Source organism: Phalangium opilio, unplaced genomic scaffold (genome assembly GCF_054372755.1).
Source record: "Phalangium opilio isolate 3A_F unplaced genomic scaffold, DU_Popi_V2 ptg000021l_1, whole genome shotgun sequence".
Lineage (NCBI taxonomy): Eukaryota > Metazoa > Arthropoda > Arachnida > Opiliones > Phalangiidae > Phalangium > Phalangium opilio.
In genome coordinates, this window is record NW_028324153.1 from 3,345,035 (window position 1) to 3,364,418 (window position 19,384).

At 39.4% G+C, this 19,384-nt stretch overlaps 2 non-coding genes across 2 annotated transcripts; both read left to right on the plus strand.

Annotated features, from left to right (window-relative positions):
• The first annotated feature begins 1,269 nt into the window (after nucleotides 1-1,269).
• On the plus strand, nucleotides 1,270-1,391 carry TRNAL-CAA (transfer RNA leucine (anticodon CAA)). The gene is made up of 2 exons: nucleotides 1,270-1,307; nucleotides 1,346-1,391. It is a non-coding gene; the product is annotated as a tRNA-Leu (tRNA).
• Nucleotides 1,392-2,961: 1,570 nt separating this feature from the next.
• Nucleotides 2,962-3,083, plus strand: TRNAM-CAU (transfer RNA methionine (anticodon CAU)). The gene is made up of 2 exons: nucleotides 2,962-2,999; nucleotides 3,038-3,083. It is a non-coding gene; the product is annotated as a tRNA-Met (tRNA).
• The last annotated feature ends 16,301 nt before the right edge of the window (nucleotides 3,084-19,384 follow it).

Below are 19,384 nucleotides of genomic sequence, written 5' to 3' on the forward strand. Positions count from 1 at the left end.
TTCCTTCGTTTACGATGTGAATCTTTGTATTCTGGTCCGCGTTTGAGGGCGTGGGTTCGAATCCCACTTCTGACACGATGTGTTTTATGAAAATAACTGGAAGAGATGTAATTTTAAAACGTCCAAATTACATAAAACCACGTCAGGAGGGCCGAACGGTCTAAGGCGCCAGACTCATGGGGCTTAGCTTCCTTCGTTTACGATGTGAATCTGTGTATTCTGGTCCTCGTTTGAGGGCGTGGGTTCGAATCCCACTTCTGACACGATTTGTTTTATGAAAATAACTGGAAGAGATGTAATTTTAAAACGTCCAAATTACATAAAACCACGTCAGGAGGGCCGAGCGGTCTAAGGCGCCAGACTCAAGGGGCTTAGCTTCCTTCGTTCACGATATGAATCGCTGTATTCTGGTCCTCGTTTGAGGGCGTGGGTTCGAATGCCACTTCTGACACGATGTGTTTTATGAAAATAACTGGAAGAGATGTAATTTAAAAACGTCAAAATTACATAAGACCACAACAGGATGGCCGAGCGGTCTAAGGCGCCAGACTGAAGGGGCTTAGCTTCCTTCGTTCACGATGTGAATCTGTGTATTCTGGTACCCGTTTGAGGGCGTGGGTTCGAATCCCATTTCTGACACGATGTGTTTTATGAAAATAACTGGAAGAGATGTAATTTTAAAACGTCAAAATTACATAAGGCCACAACAGGATGGCCGAGCGGTCTAAGGCGCCAGAGTCAAGGGGCTTAGCTTCCTTCGTTCACGATGTGAATCTGTGTATTCTGGTACTCGTTTGAGGGCGTGGGTTCGAATCCCACTTCTGACACGATGTGTTTTATGAAAATAACTGGAAGAGATGTAATTTTAAAACGTCAAAATTACATTAGGCCACAACAGGATGGCCGAGCGGTCTAAGGCGCCAGAGTCAAGGGGCTTAGCTTCCTTCGTTTACGATGTGAATCTGTGTATTCTGGTCCTCGTTTGAGGGCGTGGGTTCGAATCTCACTTCTGACACGATGTGTTTTATGAAAATAACTGGAAGAGATGTAACTTTAAAACGTCCAAATTACATAAAACCACGTCAGGAGGGCCGAGCGGTCTAAGGCGCCAGACTCAAGGGGCTTAGCTTCCTTCGTTCACGATGTGAATCTGTGTATTCTGGTACTCGTTTGAGGGCGTGGGTTCGAATCCCACTTCTGACACGATGTGTTTTATGAAAATAACTGGAAGAGATGTAGTTTTAAAACGTCAAAATTACATAAAACCACGTCAGGATGGCCGAGCGGTCTAAGGCGCCAGACTCAAGGGGCTTAGCTTCCTTCGTTCACGATGTGAATCTGTGTATTCTGGTACTCGTTTGAGGGCGTGGGTTCGAATCCCACTTCTGACACGATGTGTTTTATGAAAATAACTGGAAGAGATGTAATTTAAAAACGTTAAAATTACATAAGACCAAAACAGGATGGCCGAGCGGTCTAAGGCGCTAGACTCAAGGGGCTTAGCTTCCTTCGTTCACGATGTGAATCTGTGTATTCTGGTACTCGTTTGAGGGCGTGGGTTCGAATCCCACTTCTGACACGATGTGTTTTATGAAAATAACTGGAAGAGATGTAATTTTAAAACGTCAAAATTACATAAGGCCACAACAGGATGGCCGAGCGGTCTAAGGCGCCAGACTCAAGGGGCTTAGCTTCCTTCGTTCACGATGTGAATCTGTGTATTCTGGTCCTCTTTTGAGGGCGTGGGTTCGTATCCCACTTCTGACACGATGTGTTTTATGAAAATAACTGGAAGAGATGTAATTTTAAAACGTCAAAATTACATAAGGCCACAACAGGATGGCCGAGCGGTCTAAGGCGCCAGACTCAAGGGGCTTAGCTTCCTTCGTTCACGATGTGAATCTGTGTATTCTGGTCCTCTTTTGAGGGCGTGGGTTCGAATCCCACTTCTGACACGATGTGTTTTATGAAAATAACTGGAAGAGATGTAATTTTAAAACGTCCAAATTACATAAAACAACGTCAGGAGGGCCGAGCGGTCTAAGGCGCCAGACTCATGGGGCTTAGCTTCCTTCGTTTACGATGTGAATCTGTGTATTCTGGTCCTCGTTTGCGGGCGTGGGTTCGAATCCCACTTCTGACACGATGTGTTTTATGAAAATAACTGGAAGAGATGTAATTTTAAAACGTCCAAATTACATAGGACCACAACAGGATGGCCGAGCGGTCTAAGGCGCAAGACTCAAGGGTTCTTAGTTTCATTGGTTCACGATGTGAATCGCTGTATTCTGGTCCTCGTTTGCGGGAGTGTTTTCGAATCCCACTTCTGAGACGATGTGTTTTATGAAAATAACTGGAAGAGATGTAATTTTAAAACGTCTAAATTGCATAAGACTACAAAGGATGGCCGAGCGGTCTAAGGCGCAAGACTCACGGGGCTTAGCTTCCTTCGTTCACGATGTGAATCTGTGTATTCTGGTCCTCGTTTGAGGGCGTGGGTTCGAATCCCACTTCTGACACGATGTGTTTTATGAGAATAACTGGAAGAGATGTAATTTTGAAACTTCCAAATTACATAAAACCACGTCAGGAGGGCCGAGCGGTCTAAGGCGCCAGACTCAAGGGGCTTAGCTTCCTTCGTTCACGATGTGAATCTGTGTATTCTGGTCCTCTTTTGAGGGCGTGGGTTCGTATCCCACTTCTGACACGATGGGTTTTATGAAAATAACTGGAAGAGATGTAATTTTAAAACGTCCAAATTACATAAAACCACGTCAGGAGGGCCGAGCGGTCTAAGGCGCCAGACTCAAGGGGCTTAGCTTCCTTCGTTTACGATGTGAATCTTTGTATTCTGGTCCGCGTTTGAGGGCGTGGGTTCGAATCCCACTTCTGACACGATGTGTTTTATGAAAATAACTGGAAGAGATGTAATTTTAAAACGTCCAAATTACATAAAACCACGTCAGGAGGGCCGAGCGGTCTAAGGCGCCAGACTCATGGGGCTTAGCTTCCTTCGTTTACGATGTGAATCTGTGTATTCTGGTCCTCGTTTGAGGGCGTGGGTTCGAATCCCACTTCTGACACGATGTGTTTTATGAGAATAACTGGAAGAGATGTAATTTTGAAACTTCCAAATTACATAAAACCACGTCAGGAGGGCCGAGCGGTCTAAGGCGCCAGACTCAAGGGGCTTAGCTTCCTTCGTTCACGATGTGAATCGCTGTATTCTGGTCCTCGTTTGAGGGCGTGGGTTCGAATCTCACTTCTGACACGATGTGTTTTATGAAAATAACTGGAAGAGATGTAATTTAAAAACGTCAAAATTACATAAGACCACAACAGGATGGCCGAGCGGTCTAAGGCTATACGTTACTCGTTACATGTCGTACCCCTAACGATTTTTCTGAAGTAGAAGGTAATCTGAAAGATTTTTTTATACGGAATAGATAGATAACAGAAGGTGGTGGAGTTAGAAGCCAATGCGACAGATTCGGTTTATGTGGAATGGACGAGAGACTATAGGCAAATAAAGGAATAGTGGCCACTTAAAGGGTGGATCGGTACACGAGTAAAATAGTTAACATAGCGAAATATAACTTCCCCCAATTAGGGGAAAAAGCGTACGCGGTTCAGAAATGGGTAACGCGTTTACATCCATGTAAAACCTGTGAACGCGCTCTTTTCTATTGAATGACAGAAAGACAGACACAGAAATGTCCCAGACAGTACCTCTTAATAGCATACCGTTCCTATAATAGAGGTAAAAATAGCGTTGATAAAGTATGTTTACCGGCGAATAAACGTTATGGATATAAATGTGATGAACATTAAATAAAAAGGAAGTGGATACCTTGGGTCAAACGGTCTTTTAATTTTTCACTCAAAATGTTAAACAGATATTCTTGGAATTAGTTGCAACAAAAAAAGGTAGGAGAAGACAAGTTACAAATATTTATTCGCTCTTGATTGCACGTTTGGAAATTTTCCAGCCTGGAGAGAAGCACCCAAAACAAAATGAAGAGGCGGCTCTTTATTTTTTTATTTTAGTCACGTCATTTAATTTAAAATTAATTCTGAAAACGGCTGTTAGTGAGCCAAGAGTCCTGTCCTTGACAATGCGCACCGTTTCCGTTAATACAATTCAGAAAGGAGAAATTTAATAGATTCTTACGTAAACAGTTTCGTCAAATTCATTACAAAAGAGGATGAAAGATGGTTTTTGTACAACAAATTTAAAATGTTCATTTTAAGATTAAAAAAAATTTTACATTGTCTAGCAGCCTTCAAATCCATCTATTCATTTTTGTGACTTCTACGTTTATGTGCTATCAAAGAACTCTTCCGCGTACATGCATAATCGCACTGATCACATTTGAAGGGTTTTTCATTACTGTGAATTCGTTGATGTCTGATCACATCAGTCTTCCACGCACTTGCAAAGTCACACTGATCACATTTGAAGGGTTTTTCACCACTGTGAATATATTGATGTGTGATCAAATTATTCTTCTGCGTGCTTGCATAGTCACACTGATCACATACGAAGGGTTTTTCACCATTGTGAATGCGTTGATGTGCGATTAAAGTAATCTTCTGCGTGCTTGCATAGTCACACTGATCACATTTGTAGGGTTTTTGATCACTGTGAATGCGTTGATGTGTGATCAAATTACCCTTCTGCGTGCATGCATAGTCACACTGATCACATTTGAAGGGTTTTTCACCACTGTGAATGCGTTGATGTTTGTTCAAATGAACCTTCCACGTACTTGCATAGTCACACCGATCACATTTGAAGGGTTTTTCACCACTGTGAATACGTTGATGCGCGATCAAATTACCCTTCTGCGTGCTTAAAAAGTCACACTGATCACATACGAAGGGTTTTTCACCTCTGTGAATGCGTTGATGAGCGATCAAATTACCCTTCTGCTTGCTTGCAAAGTCACACTGATCACATTTGAAGCGTTTTTCTTCGTTACCCTTCTTAATGTGACGTTGTGGACCCCTTTTATTTTCAGCAGAATATTTGATCCGAGTTGCACGTTTCTTCCTGAATTTCCCTACAGAAATTTATTAATGAAATATAAAAACGACACATACGTCATGTACAATATTGTATCAAAAATACAGTAACATTCAAGCGCACTACGAAAACTCATTGTTTTTTTTAAAGTATGAGTAAACGACCTTATAAACAACCAGTTGGGAAACCAAAATAGACCTCTACGAGTCGAGACGTTGTTCTTAATTAAATATAATTTATATTGATTACTTTTATCGTCAGTAATTTAGCTTAATATTAGTTTAGGCATTCTAAGAAACGTAATTCCTAAAATCCTTTTAAACATAGCTATTGTTGACGTTTCAATTCAAGCGTATGCCTCTTTAACAATTTTTGGAAATTTAGGGTATATAAGGCGATTGATTCAAAATAAATAATAAGAAAACCCGCAATTGCGTGAGCGCGGTGACAGACACGTCCAGTGTAATACCTCTCCGTGACGACATCGTCAAACGGAGAGGTAAAAAGGGGATGCACATAAATTGAATTGCAACAGAAACTTTGGCTCGAAAGGACGTATTTTCAAATTCAACGGATGTTCGGAGAATCAATGCGTGCAGACAAGCTACCATTCTCATTCCTTCTGGAACCCACTCTCTGTTGTGACATATAGTTTTCACTTTGTTTCTCTGCCTAGCAAAAGGCACCCTGAGTACAACTACATCTTCTTCTTCTACTTCTGATAGAACGTTGTCTTCGTAAAACTCACCGAATAATTTCCCTAGCCAGATTATTTAACTCAAAGCGAGATAAATGTAGAAGGGCAGCTATTTGCTCTCAGATTAAAACTCATGCAAGAGGGGTTACTCGAAACGAAACCCTGTCGATATCTAGTTCGACAACTTCTGACAGAATACCATTTTTGTGATTTTCGAGACCGAGAGAGATGTCGATCGACAACTCTCTTTCGAAGCTTACAGAATAGGCACCCTGGTGTTGTTAAGTAAAAGTCGTACCTGATTGATACTCAATGCCCCGGCCTAAGAAATTGGTTTTAATCCGCGGACATCTTGAAAAATGGCGGCTAGAAATGTGAAGTTTCTTAGTGTAATTTGTAAATGCACTGATTTTCATCAAATTAATTTCTTGCACGCTTCCAAAGGAACACTTATCTCATTTGAGGGGTTTTTCTGCTTCGCGATTTAATGGGACGTTATAAATTTCATCCTTACTAAGTTTGATACGGAATTAATTTAGCCTGGATGAAGAAAAACCTTTCACGGTAGAATTAACGATGTACTCATCACACAAAGTTTGCAAAAAAAAAGGCATTAAATACGTAGAATTGTGTAGACGCACTTGAAAAGAACAGAATGCCAAGTTGAACGAAGAAGCAATGTCGAAGAAAAGTAAAGGCTTTGATCACGTGAATCAGCGCACGCTTCAATAACATAAGCAGTATAACTACACAAAAGTGCGCAACAATATGGCGTCATGCCACTGTTATTTGTTATTAAGTATTTACAACCACAGGATTGAAAATGAGCATCGCTTAGGGGCTTTCGACTCAAGATTAGTTTTCATCTAAGTTTAAAGCGGAATTACGTCCAAAAGAAGGAAGGCCGTGTCTCCATCATTCGCGTTTTTCGGAGGGGGAAAAATACATTCGGATTGTATTACGAGCAGTTAAAAGAAATACCCGACTAGACTTTATACCGAGAAGGCGGAAATAGTTGCTTAGAAATATGATATATCAATCTAGGTACTCAAGACTATTAAAGAATGAATGAAATGACTTACGTGCAATTTCCGAACAAGGCGATGAGGTTTTACCATCTGGATTCTTTGGAGCGAGATCTTCTAATGTCTCCGTGTTGGACACCGAACTATCATGATGAACTGCAATTGCAACTTCGGGTAAATCGCTTTCCATAGAGACGGGGTTCAATTCTGATAGTTCAATTGGGTTGCGTTCTACTTCAGGAACAAACACTGGAACACTCAATGAACTCGGATCGACAAACAGCTCCACACTTTGATTTTGTCCATCACTTTTCTTTGCATCTGTCACGGCGATTTCGGATTGGTTTTCATCAAGTTCGTTTTCTAGGACTCTTTCTAGTGAATCGCCTTCGACGTTTGCGTCGAGAGAAAGATGCAAATGTTTTTCGGATTCAACATTCAATTCAGGAACACGAAATTTCTTCGATGGAGTTCTATTATCCTCAGTGTCCCCCTCTGTCGAGACACTTTGCGATTTACGATAAGAATCGTTAATGTTAATATTGTTTTCAAGAGGTTCTCGTGGCGAATCACTCTCCGTGTTCGTGTCAGGAGTCATTTCGAATGGGTTTTCAACTTTAATTTTTGGTGAAGGCGCACTTTGAGGCAAACTGTCACTGTAGTTCAGTTTAAGTACACATGGATTCGTATTTCGCGTTATTAACCCCATATTTTCAGTTTTTTGCAAGGTAGTTTCAGGGTTTGTATTGCCAACCTCAGAAACAGGTGATTCTTGACTTATATTTTCTTTACACAGGTTGCCTTGGACATTGACAGCTTGGACACTGTGCATCACAAAAGGAAGGGATATTTCCTGGCCATTATTTCCCAAATCATTTTCAACGGGTTCAGTTTTCACTAATTCATCGTTAGGAAATTGAAGTATTCCATTTTTCTCCTTTTTTTTTAAACAATTAACAATAACTTTCATTCTTAAAGTAATTCTCTTTCCAAATGATTATGAAAGTGAAGGATCTTGCATACCATCAGGTCTTTGATTCTTTTTTCCAACTCTTTAATGACCCTATTGAGTCTTTCAATTTCGTCTATTTGCTTATTTATCGTTAATGATGTTTTCACTCTCTCTTTTCCCATTTTTGAAATTAAAACATTACACTAAACAAAATGAGATTCCATTACAAAACAATCTTCGGACTTTCTTTGGCTAAACGTATTTTAAAGGGGCAAGCAAGAAAAAGGGGAAGATAATGACACGCAAGAAGGGGATCAGCAACAAAGGCCCTCGTCGGGTTTCTTTGTTAATAAAGAAACGAATGACGTGTTGCCAATCCCCTTAGCTTTGTGCCAATCCTGATAGGTGTTTTCACCAATGATCTTAATTAATTAACCCACTCATAGAGTTTGGTTCTATTTTAAGGGACACCTGATTCAACAACTGTCCATTTAAACTTTCTCATATCTCTGTGCTTAATTTCACACTGCTAAAAAACCCCTATGCTTTGAAAATACCTTGGCTTCCAGTTTCCTAACTCGATCATCTCTAGCTTTTACTTCATTGATTAGATCATCTTTGCTCAAGTGATCATAGTTACAATCTTCCTCATAGTCCATTTCCTAAAAACAAAGTTTCAATAACTAAACTCAGTTTGTCTTAAACGTGCAATATTCCAATAATTTCGCCAAATACCTCTTTAATTGCCAATCTTTGAAGATTTACTAAACTCATTTCGGAATTTTGTAACGAGAGTTGGTGAGATTGTAAATATTCCCTAAAATAAAATAATTTTCCAAACTGAAGGTAAATCAAAAACGGACAAGGAAAGTTTCCCCATACATTGTAGCTTTCGCTATAAAAAGCTAAGAAAAACATGGCAATGCTTAAATTGTGACACTTTTGTTCAAGACTAGGGATTTTCTCAAGCACATTTTCTGAATACAACTACAACTAGCTTCGTATAAATTATTTACTCTGCTAGCATTTTTAATTTATTAAACAGCAAGAAAAATCTATTTCTTTTCAAGGTATATTAGTTTCAATAGGTTTGGATCCGTTATGCCTTATTGACATGATCCAAGTTGCATTATATTCATCACTTACCAGCTTAAACGTTCGAGCATAACACGACATTCTTTAACAAATTCCATCACTTTTTGTACAGTTTCCCTGTTAAGATAATATACGTAATATATTAATAATAATAAAAAGTATGGCCATAAACAAAGATTTAGTGTTACCAAGGGCGTTTCCCTCAGTTTAATATACATTCTTACCAGGCAAGGCTTATATTAACGTTGTTTTTCTTTCACAGTTACTCACACTGTTCTGTTTTTGGGGTTAAAAAGCTTCAACTTTTACTAACAGCTTTTCTTGTATATAGATACTCTTTTTAATAATCAATAAAAATACATTAAAGCCTTCAAAATGAGGAACCGCTACCGTAACAAAGGAATTCACTAATCACTACTAAGTACAAACGCCAAAAAAAGGGAACGTCTAGCAGACAGCTTTTCCTAACCGCCGTCCGTCAATCAGTCTGGGAAATAAGAATATTTTTTAAAACTGGACATTGGGCCAGCCACCCCCTGGTCTGGAATAAATAAACTGATCTATGACCATTGACCAGGACGCGTCGTCTGCTAAAATAAAGAAGTGGGTAATTAAAATAGTTGAGATAATATCTGGACTCTGGTTACCCAGTTACCTTTGAATTTTATTAGTAGTCAAGTACACCACTTACCCCCCTCCGATTTAATTTTTAAACGGGTCCAGGCAATTTTTAAAATGGTCCTGGCAATTTTTAAACTGGTCATTCGCCCTATGCCACCGCCTTATTTCCCACGCTGCTTGGGACCAGTGATCCCCTTAGTGTCCGAAATAATAAACTAGTTTCTGGACTGGCCACGACCTTTGTTCTTAATTAATAAAACTGGTCCTGAGGACCAGTAACCCTCACTTCTTGAATTTTAAAACTAGTCCAAGCAATTAATAAACTGGTTTTGAACCAGAGGAAGTGTGCTGAAGACTGCTATGGAGTGAACTGTGGTTCTCTAGAAGTATCATGTCGTGAAAATATCGGAGATTCTGCCAGACTTGGACCGCAAAAACTATCTATAACAATTTCCAAAAGCAAACTAAATATTTTTGTGAAAGTAGGTATATTGCGATGAAATCAATTCATATGACTTCACTCACAAATCACTCGTTCTAATAAAAAAATAATAACAATACAGAGCTAATTAAAATACAGGATTTTGCGCGGAAAAAACAAAAACCTTGAATCTCCTCCCCCCCCCACGGTGAATTGCCTTGAAATTTAGCATAAAGATACTAATTGAGCTCAACTTTCGAATTATCCCGGTCTCGTTAATTACAACTCGGTCATTCTAATTGTAATTAATTAAAAACATGTTTTTAAGGTACAATAAAGCTTTCATTGTTTACTTTATATACAGAATCATCAGAATGCAAACTTAACCCAATAAACGTATGATAAAATAAACTTGACAATATGAACAAACAGTAAAATTCTCCCATTAAACCTCTATACGTGAATACACCTACTAAGTACTAAAAAAAAGAGAGTATGAATTCAACGGTAAAGTTAGCGACAATTTTCCTGTATCTATGTAGACATAAGTCTATTATGTAAGTTCCCTTACATAATAGACTAATGTATGGGGTAAAATCAAAAAAAAAATATGCCGAGCCTATCAAAAAGCGCGAAATTCGAAAGTTTGTGGTGAAATAGTGAATGTTCGGCAAGTATCCAAAACTCCACTGGATTGAATTATTTCAACTCATTTTTTCAACTAAATTAACTCTAATGAACAACGATGCAACGTTGGTTTAAACTTAGTTAACGTGAAATTAACCCAAAATTATAATTTTTTTGGGTGAGAAAATGGACAAATTTGAGATTAAACTAACAAATTAAGATAAAACTTCACATGGTGTTCGTACAGCCTCAAATGCTTCCTATTTTATGGATAATGGGGGTCTATTACTGAACGATAATTTTAAATTAACCCAAATCAATAGCGTGAACATTTGGTGAATGCGCCGCCATTTGGAGGCTATACGTTACTCGTTACATGTCGTACCCCTAACGATTTTTCTGAAGTAGAAGGTAATCTGAAAGATTTTTTTATACGGAATAGATAGATAACAGAAGGTGGTGGAGTTAGAAGCCAATGCGACAGATTCGGTTTATGTGGAATGGACGAGAGACTATAGGCAAATAAAGGAATAGTGGCCACTTAAAGGGTGGATCGGTACACGAGTAAAATAGTTAACATAGCGAAATATAACTTCCCCCAATTAGGGGAAAAAGCGTACGCGGTTCAGAAATGGGTAACGCGTTTACATCCATGTAAAACCTGTGAACGCGCTCTTTTCTAACGAATGGCAGAAAGACAGACACAGAAATGTCCCAGACAGTACCTCTTAATAGCATACCGTTCCTATAATAGAGGTAAAAATAGCGTTGATAAAGTATGTTTACCGGCGAATAAACGTTATGGATATAAATGTGATGAACATTAAATAAAAAGGAAGTGGATACCTTGGGTCAAACGGTCTTTTAATTTTTCACTCAAAATGTTAAACAGATATTCTTGGAATTAGTTGCAACAAAAAAAGGTAGGAAAAGACAAGTTACAAATATTTATTCGCTCTTGATTGCACGTTTGGAAATTTTCCAGCCTGGAGAGAAGCACCCAAAACAAAATGAAGAGGCGGCTCTTTATTTTTTTATTTTAGTCACGTCATTTAATTTAAAATTAATTCTGAAAACGGCTGTTAGTGAGCCAAGAGTCCTGTCCTTGACAATGCGCACCGTTTCCGTTAATACAATTCAGAAAGGAGAAATTTAATAGATTCTTACGTAAACAGTTTCGTCAAATTCATTACAAAAGAGGATGAAAGATGGTTTTTGTACAACAAATTTAAAATGTTCATTTTAAGATTAAAAAAAATTTTACATTGTCTAGCAGCCTTCAAATCCATCTATTCATTTTTGTGACTTCTACGTTTATGTGCTATCAAAGAACTCTTCCGCGTACATGCATAATCGCACTGATCACATTTGAAGGGTTTTTCATTACTGTGAATTCGTTGATGTCTGATCACATCAGTCTTCCACGCACTTGCAAAGTCACACTGATCACATTTGAAGGGTTTTTCACCACTGTGAATATATTGATGTGTGATCAAATTATTCTTCTGCGTGCTTGCATAGTCACACTGATCACATACGAAGGGTTTTTCACCATTGTGAATGCGTTGATGTGCGATTAAAGTAATCTTCTGCGTGCTTGCATAGTCACACTGATCACATTTGTAGGGTTTTTGATCACTGTGAATGCGTTGATGTGTGATCAAATTACCCTTCTGCGTGCATGCATAGTCACACTGATCACATTTGAAGGGTTTTTCACCACTGTGAATGCGTTGATGTTTGTTCAAATGAACCTTCCACGTACTTGCATAGTCACACCGATCACATTTGAAGGGTTTTTCACCACTGTGAATACGTTGATGCGCGATCAAATTACCCTTCTGCGTGCTTGAAAAGTCACACTGATCACATACGAAGGGTTTTTCACCTCTGTGAATGCGTTGATGAGCGATCAAATTACCCTTCTGCTTGCTTGCAAAGTCACACTGATCACATTTGAAGCGTTTTTCTTCGTTACCCTTCTTAATGTGACGTTGTGGACCCCTTTTATTTTCAGCAGAATATTTGATCCGAGTTGCACGTTTCTTCCTGAATTTCCCTACAGAAATTTATTAATGAAATATAAAAACGACACATACGTCATGTACAATATTGTATCAAAAATACAGTAACATTCAAGCGCACTACGAAAACTCATTGTTTTTTTTAAAGTATGAGTAAACGACCTTATAAACAACCAGTTGGGAAACCAAAATAGACCTCTACGAGTCGAGACGTTGTTCTTTATTAAATATAATTTATATTGATTACTTTTATCGTCAGTAATTTAGCTTAATATTAGTTTAGGCATTCTAAGAAACGTAATTCCTAAAATCCTTTTAAACATAGCTATTGTTGACGTTTCAATTCAAGCGTATGCCTCTTTAACAATTTTTGGAAATTTAGGGTATATAAGGCGATTGATTCAAAATAAATAATAAGAAAACCCGCAATTGCGTGAGCGCGGTGACAGACACGTCCAGTGTAATACCTCTCCGTGACGACATCGTCAAACGGAGAGGTAAAAAGGGGATGCACATAAATTGAATTGCAACAGAAACTTTGGCTCGAAAGGACGTATTTTCAAATTCAACGGATGTTCGGAGAATCAATGCGTGCAGACAAGCTACCATTCTCATTCCTTCTGGAACCCACTCTCTGTTGTGACATATAGTTTTCACTTTGTTTCTCTGCCTAGCAAAAGGCACCCTGAGTACAACTACATCTTCTTCTTCTACTTCTGATAGAACGTTGTCTTCGTAAAACTCACCGAATAATTTCCCTAGCCAGATTATTTAACTCAAAGCGAGATAAATGTAGAAGGGCAGCTATTTGCTCTCAGATTAAAACTCATGCAAGAGGGGTTACTCGAAACGAAACCCTGTCGATATCTAGTTCGACAACTTCTGACAGAATACCATTTTTGTGATTTTCGAGACCGAGAGAGATGTCGATCGACAACTCTCTTTCGAAGCTTACAGAATAGGCACCCTGGTGTTGTTAAGTAAAAGTCGTACCTGATTGATACTCAATGCCCCGGCCTAAGAAATTGGTTTTAATCCGCGGACATCTTGAAAAATGGCGGCTAGAAATGTGAAGTTTCTTAGTGTAATTTGTAAATGCACTGATTTTCATCAAATTAATTTCTTGCACGCTTCCAAAGGAACACTTATCTCATTTGAGGGGTTTTTCTGCTTCGCGATTTAATGGGACGTTATAAATTTCATCCTTACTAAGTTTGATACGGAATTAATTTAGCCTGGATGAAGAAAAACCTTTCACGGTAGAATTAACGATGTACTCATCACACAAAGTTTGCAAAAAAAAGGCATTAAATACGTAGAATTGTGTAGACGCACTTGAAAAGAACAGAATGCCAAGTTGAACGAAGAAGCAATGTCGAAGAAAAGTAAAGGCTTTGATCACGTGAATCAGCGCACGCTTCAATAACATAAGCAGTATAACTACACAAAAGTGCGCAACAATATGGCGTCATGCCACTGTTATTTGTTATTAAGTATTTACAACCACAGGATTGAAAATGAGCATCGCTTAGGGGCTTTCGACTCAAGATTAGTTTTCATCTAAGTTTAAAGCGGAATTACGTCCAAAAGAAGGAAGGCCGTGTCTCCATCATTCGCGTTTTTCGGAGGGGGAAAAATACATTCGGATTGTATTACGAGCAGTTAAAAGAAATACGCGACTAGACTTTATACCGAGAAGGCGGAAATAGTTGCGACAGAATACCATTTTTGTGATTTTCGAGACCGAGAGAGATGTCGATCGACAACTCCCTTTCGAAGTTTACAGAATAGGCACCCTGGTGTTGTTAAGTAAAAGTCGTACCTGATTGATACTCAATGCCCCGGCCTAATCGTCCCCGCATAAATGTTGCAGGGACGTTAAAGAAATTGGTTTTAATCCGCGGACATCTTGAAAAATGGCGGCTAGAAACGTGAAGTTTCTTAGTGTAATTTGTAAATGCATTGAACAGAAAGCTAAACAAGAGGAAATGATAAAACAGTACCAGGATGAAATGGCGAAAAATCAAGGTCAGGGTTTTGACGCCATGAAATTTGAAGAACAACACGCAAAAATTCGAAGAGGATCAAGAAAAATTTCAATCGCAATATAAAACAAATGGATAAGCGATAATAACACTGTCTGTATCATATTATCGTGATAGTATTTAACTGTATAATAAAAACGTTGTTTTCACAGCGACTACATTTTTTCGAAATATAGGTGGGCGAATATTACTTTTTGGGTATCGAACCGATTACCGGATCGAATACCAAAAAGTTTCCTTATCAAATACGGAATCATAACCAAATGGAATAGTTTATTCCAAATCGAATACCGAATATTTAGGCCTTTGTAGATGTTCAACTACATGATTAATCGCGAATAGTATCTATTTTAATGAATTAACTTTTCATTTGCACAACATATTACTATTTTCAAAAGTAAGATTTTGTCTTAAATCTTGAAAACACTCAATTAACAAAAATTGTATTTTCAAAAAGTGTATATACATGTATGTACGTATATATTTTGTATTTTTTAAATTGTTGGGAAAGAAAGAAAGGAAAAAAAAGCCAAATGTAATTATATTCCTTTAAGTATGAAAAGTAACATTAAAAAATAAAACTCAGTTCAATTCAAATTAGTTCTGAAAATGGCGACACAGTTTGTTTTGGCCCATTCATTAGAGAAGAGGATGAACTAAGGTTTTTGTCCAACACACTTAAAATGAATATCCATCTACTCATACGTGTGTCTAATACGTTTATGTTTTGTCATATTACTCTTCTGCGTAAATTTACAGTCACACTGATCACATTCGAAGGGTTTTTCACCACTATGAATGCGTTTGTGTCTGATCAAATTACCCTTAAGCGTACATACATATTCACACTGATCGCATTTCAAGAGTTTTTCACCACTGTGAATGCGTTTGTGTCTGATAAATTTACGCTTATTTGTACACTCATATTCACACTGATCGCATTTCAAGAGTTTTTCACCACTGTGAATGCGTTCGTGTCTGATAAATATACGCTTATTTGTACACTCATATTCACACTGATCGCATTTCAAGGGTTTTTCACCACCGTGAATGCGTTTATTGTGCCTGATCAAATTACCCTTATTTGTACATTCATATTTACACTGATCACATTGGAAGGGTTTTTCACCACTGTGAATGCGTTTATGTCTGATCAAATTACCCTTAAGCGTATATACATATTCACACTGATCGCATTTGAAGAGTTTTTCACCACTGTGAATGCGTTTGTGTCTGATAAATTTACGCTTATTTGTACACTCATATTCACACTGATCACATTTCAAGAGTTTTTCACCACTGTGAATGCGTTGATGAATGTTCAGAGAACCCTTCTGAGTGAATCCATAGTCGCACTGATCACATTTGAACGGTTTTTCACCGCTATGAATGCGTTGATGTTTGATCAAATCAAACTTATAATTGCATGAATAGTCACACTGATCACATTTGAAGCGTTTTCGTTCTTTAACCTTTCTAATGCGACGTTTTAGGCCCTTTTTATATTCAGTTGAATATTTGAACCCTGTGGTACGTTTCTTCTTGACTTTCCCTACAGAAAATATAAAAACCACAAACATCATTTATAATTTAGTATCAAAATACAATAACATTCAAGCGAACTTCATAAAAAAAGTAGTGCGTACGAAAACGCAGTGTTACAGAGAAAAAAGGTGTGTTGATCCATAGCCGACTTGTATTAATAAAGGCCTATAGGTGATCCTCGGTTTTTTTTCTGATATTGGCAATGGCCGTAGTGATCTGCTGCCGCTAGATGTCGTTCTTAGGGGGAAAATTTTGTGGCGGGAACTGCAAAATGAATGAAAATGCCAATATGAGAAAGCAGTGGAGAAAGCTTACTTTTTGCCTTGAGGTTGGGTTTTTTTTGAAATAAAGTAAGGCAGTTTGTTTTAGAAGTAATACATTTACTTGATAACAATAAAGTTGTCTTTATCTCATTTATAGTGCGTTTAGTAAAGTATTTTTTCTACTTTTCTATCACAGTACAATGTAATACTTTCAAAATAAGTGTTTTGATTAGTACCTAACATATGAAATTTTTTGAATCACATTACAACTTTGCGTATTTTCGGGGGATCATTAGGGTTTGACAAGCTTATCTAACATAATATCACATAAATGAATATATACAGTAGGGTTCTTTAACAAAATCAGATATGAATCCTACGATGATTTATAATTTGTAATTTAATATAGTTTTGATTTGTAATTATAATTTTTTATTTGAGGTTCATGTAATTTGGCCAACCCCGTGAATATGTCTATATTTACCAAAACATTACTGGCGTATTTTATGGGGGTGGATACGAAATCTGAGGGAAATACGCGCCTTAACTGCGGAAACAATTGGGTCTGGTGGGACGCTGAAAATGGGGGAGGAATAGGTACGCTGAAAATGGGGGAGGAATAGGTACGCTGAAAATGGGGGAGGAATAGGTACGCCGAAAATGGGGGAGGAATAGGTACGCCGAAAATGGGGGAGGAATAGGTACGCCGAAAATGGGGGAGGAATAGGTACGCCGAAAATGGGGGAGGAATAGGTACGCTGAAAATGGGGGAGGAATAGGTACGCTTAAAATGGGGGAGGAATAGGTACGCTGAAAATGGGGGAGGAATAGGTACGCCGAAAATGGGGGAGGAATAGGTACGCCGAAAATGGGGGAGGAATAGGTACGCTGAAAATGGGGGAGGAATAGGTACGCCGAAAATGGGGGAGGAATAGGTACGCCGAAAATGGGGGAGGAATAGGTACGCTGAAAATGGGGGAGGAATAGGTACGCCGAAAATGGGGGAGGAATAGGTACGCTGAAAATGGGGGAGGAATAGGTACGCCGAAAATGGGGGAGGAATAGGTACGCCGAAAATGGGGGAGGAATAGGTACGCCGAAAATGGGGGAGGAATAGGTACGCCGAAAATGGGGGAGGAATAGGTACGCTGAAAATGGGGGAGGAATAGGTACGCTGAAAATGGGGGAGGAATAGGTACGCTGAAAATGGGGGAGGAATAGGTACGCCGAAAATGGGGGAGGAATAGGTACGCCGAAAATGAGGGAGGAATAGGTACGCCGAAAATGGGGGAGGAATAGGTACGCCGAAAATGGGGGAGGAATAGGTACGCCGAAAATGGGGGAGGAATAGGTACGCTGAAAATGGGGGAGGAATAGGTACGCTGAAAATGGGGGAGGAATAGGTACGCCGAAAATGGGGGAGGAATAGGTACGCTGAAAATGGGGGAGGAATAGGTACGCTGAAAATGGGGGAGGAATAGGTACGCCGAAAATGGGGGAGGAATAGGTACGCTGAAAATGGGGGAGGAATAGGTACGCCGAAAATGGGGGAGGAATAGGTACGCCGAAAATGGGGGAGGAATAGGTACGCTGAAAATGGGGGAGGAATAGGTACGCCGAAAATGGGGGAGGAATAGGTACGCCGAAAATGGGGGAGGAATAGGTACGCTGAAAATGGGGGAGGAATAGGTACGCTGAAAATGGGGGAGGAATAGGTACGCTGAAAATGGGGGAGGAATAGGTACGCCGAAAATGGGGGAGGAATAGGTACGCCGAAAATGGGGGAGGAATAGGTACGCTGAAAATGGGGGAGGAATAGGTACGCCGAAAATGGGGGAGGAATAGGTACGCCGAAAATGGGGGAGGAATAGGTACGCTGAAAATGGGGGAGGAATAGGTACGCCGAAAATGGGGGAGGAATAGGTACGCTGAAAATGGGGGAGGAATAGGTACGCCGAAAATGGGGGAGGAATAGGTACGCCGAAAATGGGGGAGGAATAGGTACGCCGAAAATGGGGGAGGAATAGGTACGCCGAAAATGGGGGAGGAATAGGTACGCCGAAAATGGGGGAGGAATAGGTACGCCGAAAATGGGGGAGGAATAGGTACGCTGAAAATGGGGGAGGAATAGGTACGCCGAAAATGGGGGAGGAATAGGTACGCTGAAAATGGGGGAGGAATAGGTACGCCGAAAATGGGGGAGGAATAGGTACGCCGAAAATGGGGGAGGAATAGGTACGCCGAAAATGGGGGAGGAATAGGTACGCTGAAAATGGGGGAGGAATAGGTACGCCGAAAATGGGGGAGGAATAGGTACGCTGAAAATGGGGGAGGAATTTGTACGCTGAAAATGGGGGAGGAATAGGTACGCTGAAAATGGGGGAGGAATAGGTACGCTGAAAATGGGGGAGGAATTTGTACGCTGAAAATGGGGGAGGAATTTGTACGCTGAAAATGGGGGAGGAATTTGTACGCTGAAAATGGGGGAGGAATAGGTACGCTGAAAATGGGGGAGGAATTTGTACGCTGAAAATGGGGGAGGAATAGGTACGCCGAAAATGGGGGAGGAATAGGTACGCCGAAAATGGGGGAGGAATAGGTACGCTGAAAATGGGGGAGGAATAGGTAGGCTGAAATTGGGGGAGGAATAGGTATATATTAATTTATGTGATATTATGTTAGATAAGCTTGTCAAACCCCTAATGATCAACTATGCCAAAGATATAAGTGACGTGTGTTCAGGGTTCATACGAAATTTCCAAACCTAATTTCCCTGATATTTCCAGGTTTTCCAGAGTACTTCTTATAAATTTCCAGGTGCATTTTTTTACATTCGAGGAGTGTTATAATTTCAAATAGGGTAATCAGACTATACCTAAAACCACATTTTATTTGGGCTCATGCCTTTGTGGTTGCCAGTAGCTTTGGTTACGAAATAAATATTATTTGTTTACCATTCTTTGTTAGGTAGGTAGGACCAAAATACAGAATTCCATACAATAGGGCTGATACTCACTCATACGCTCAATTTTTGTTGAATAAG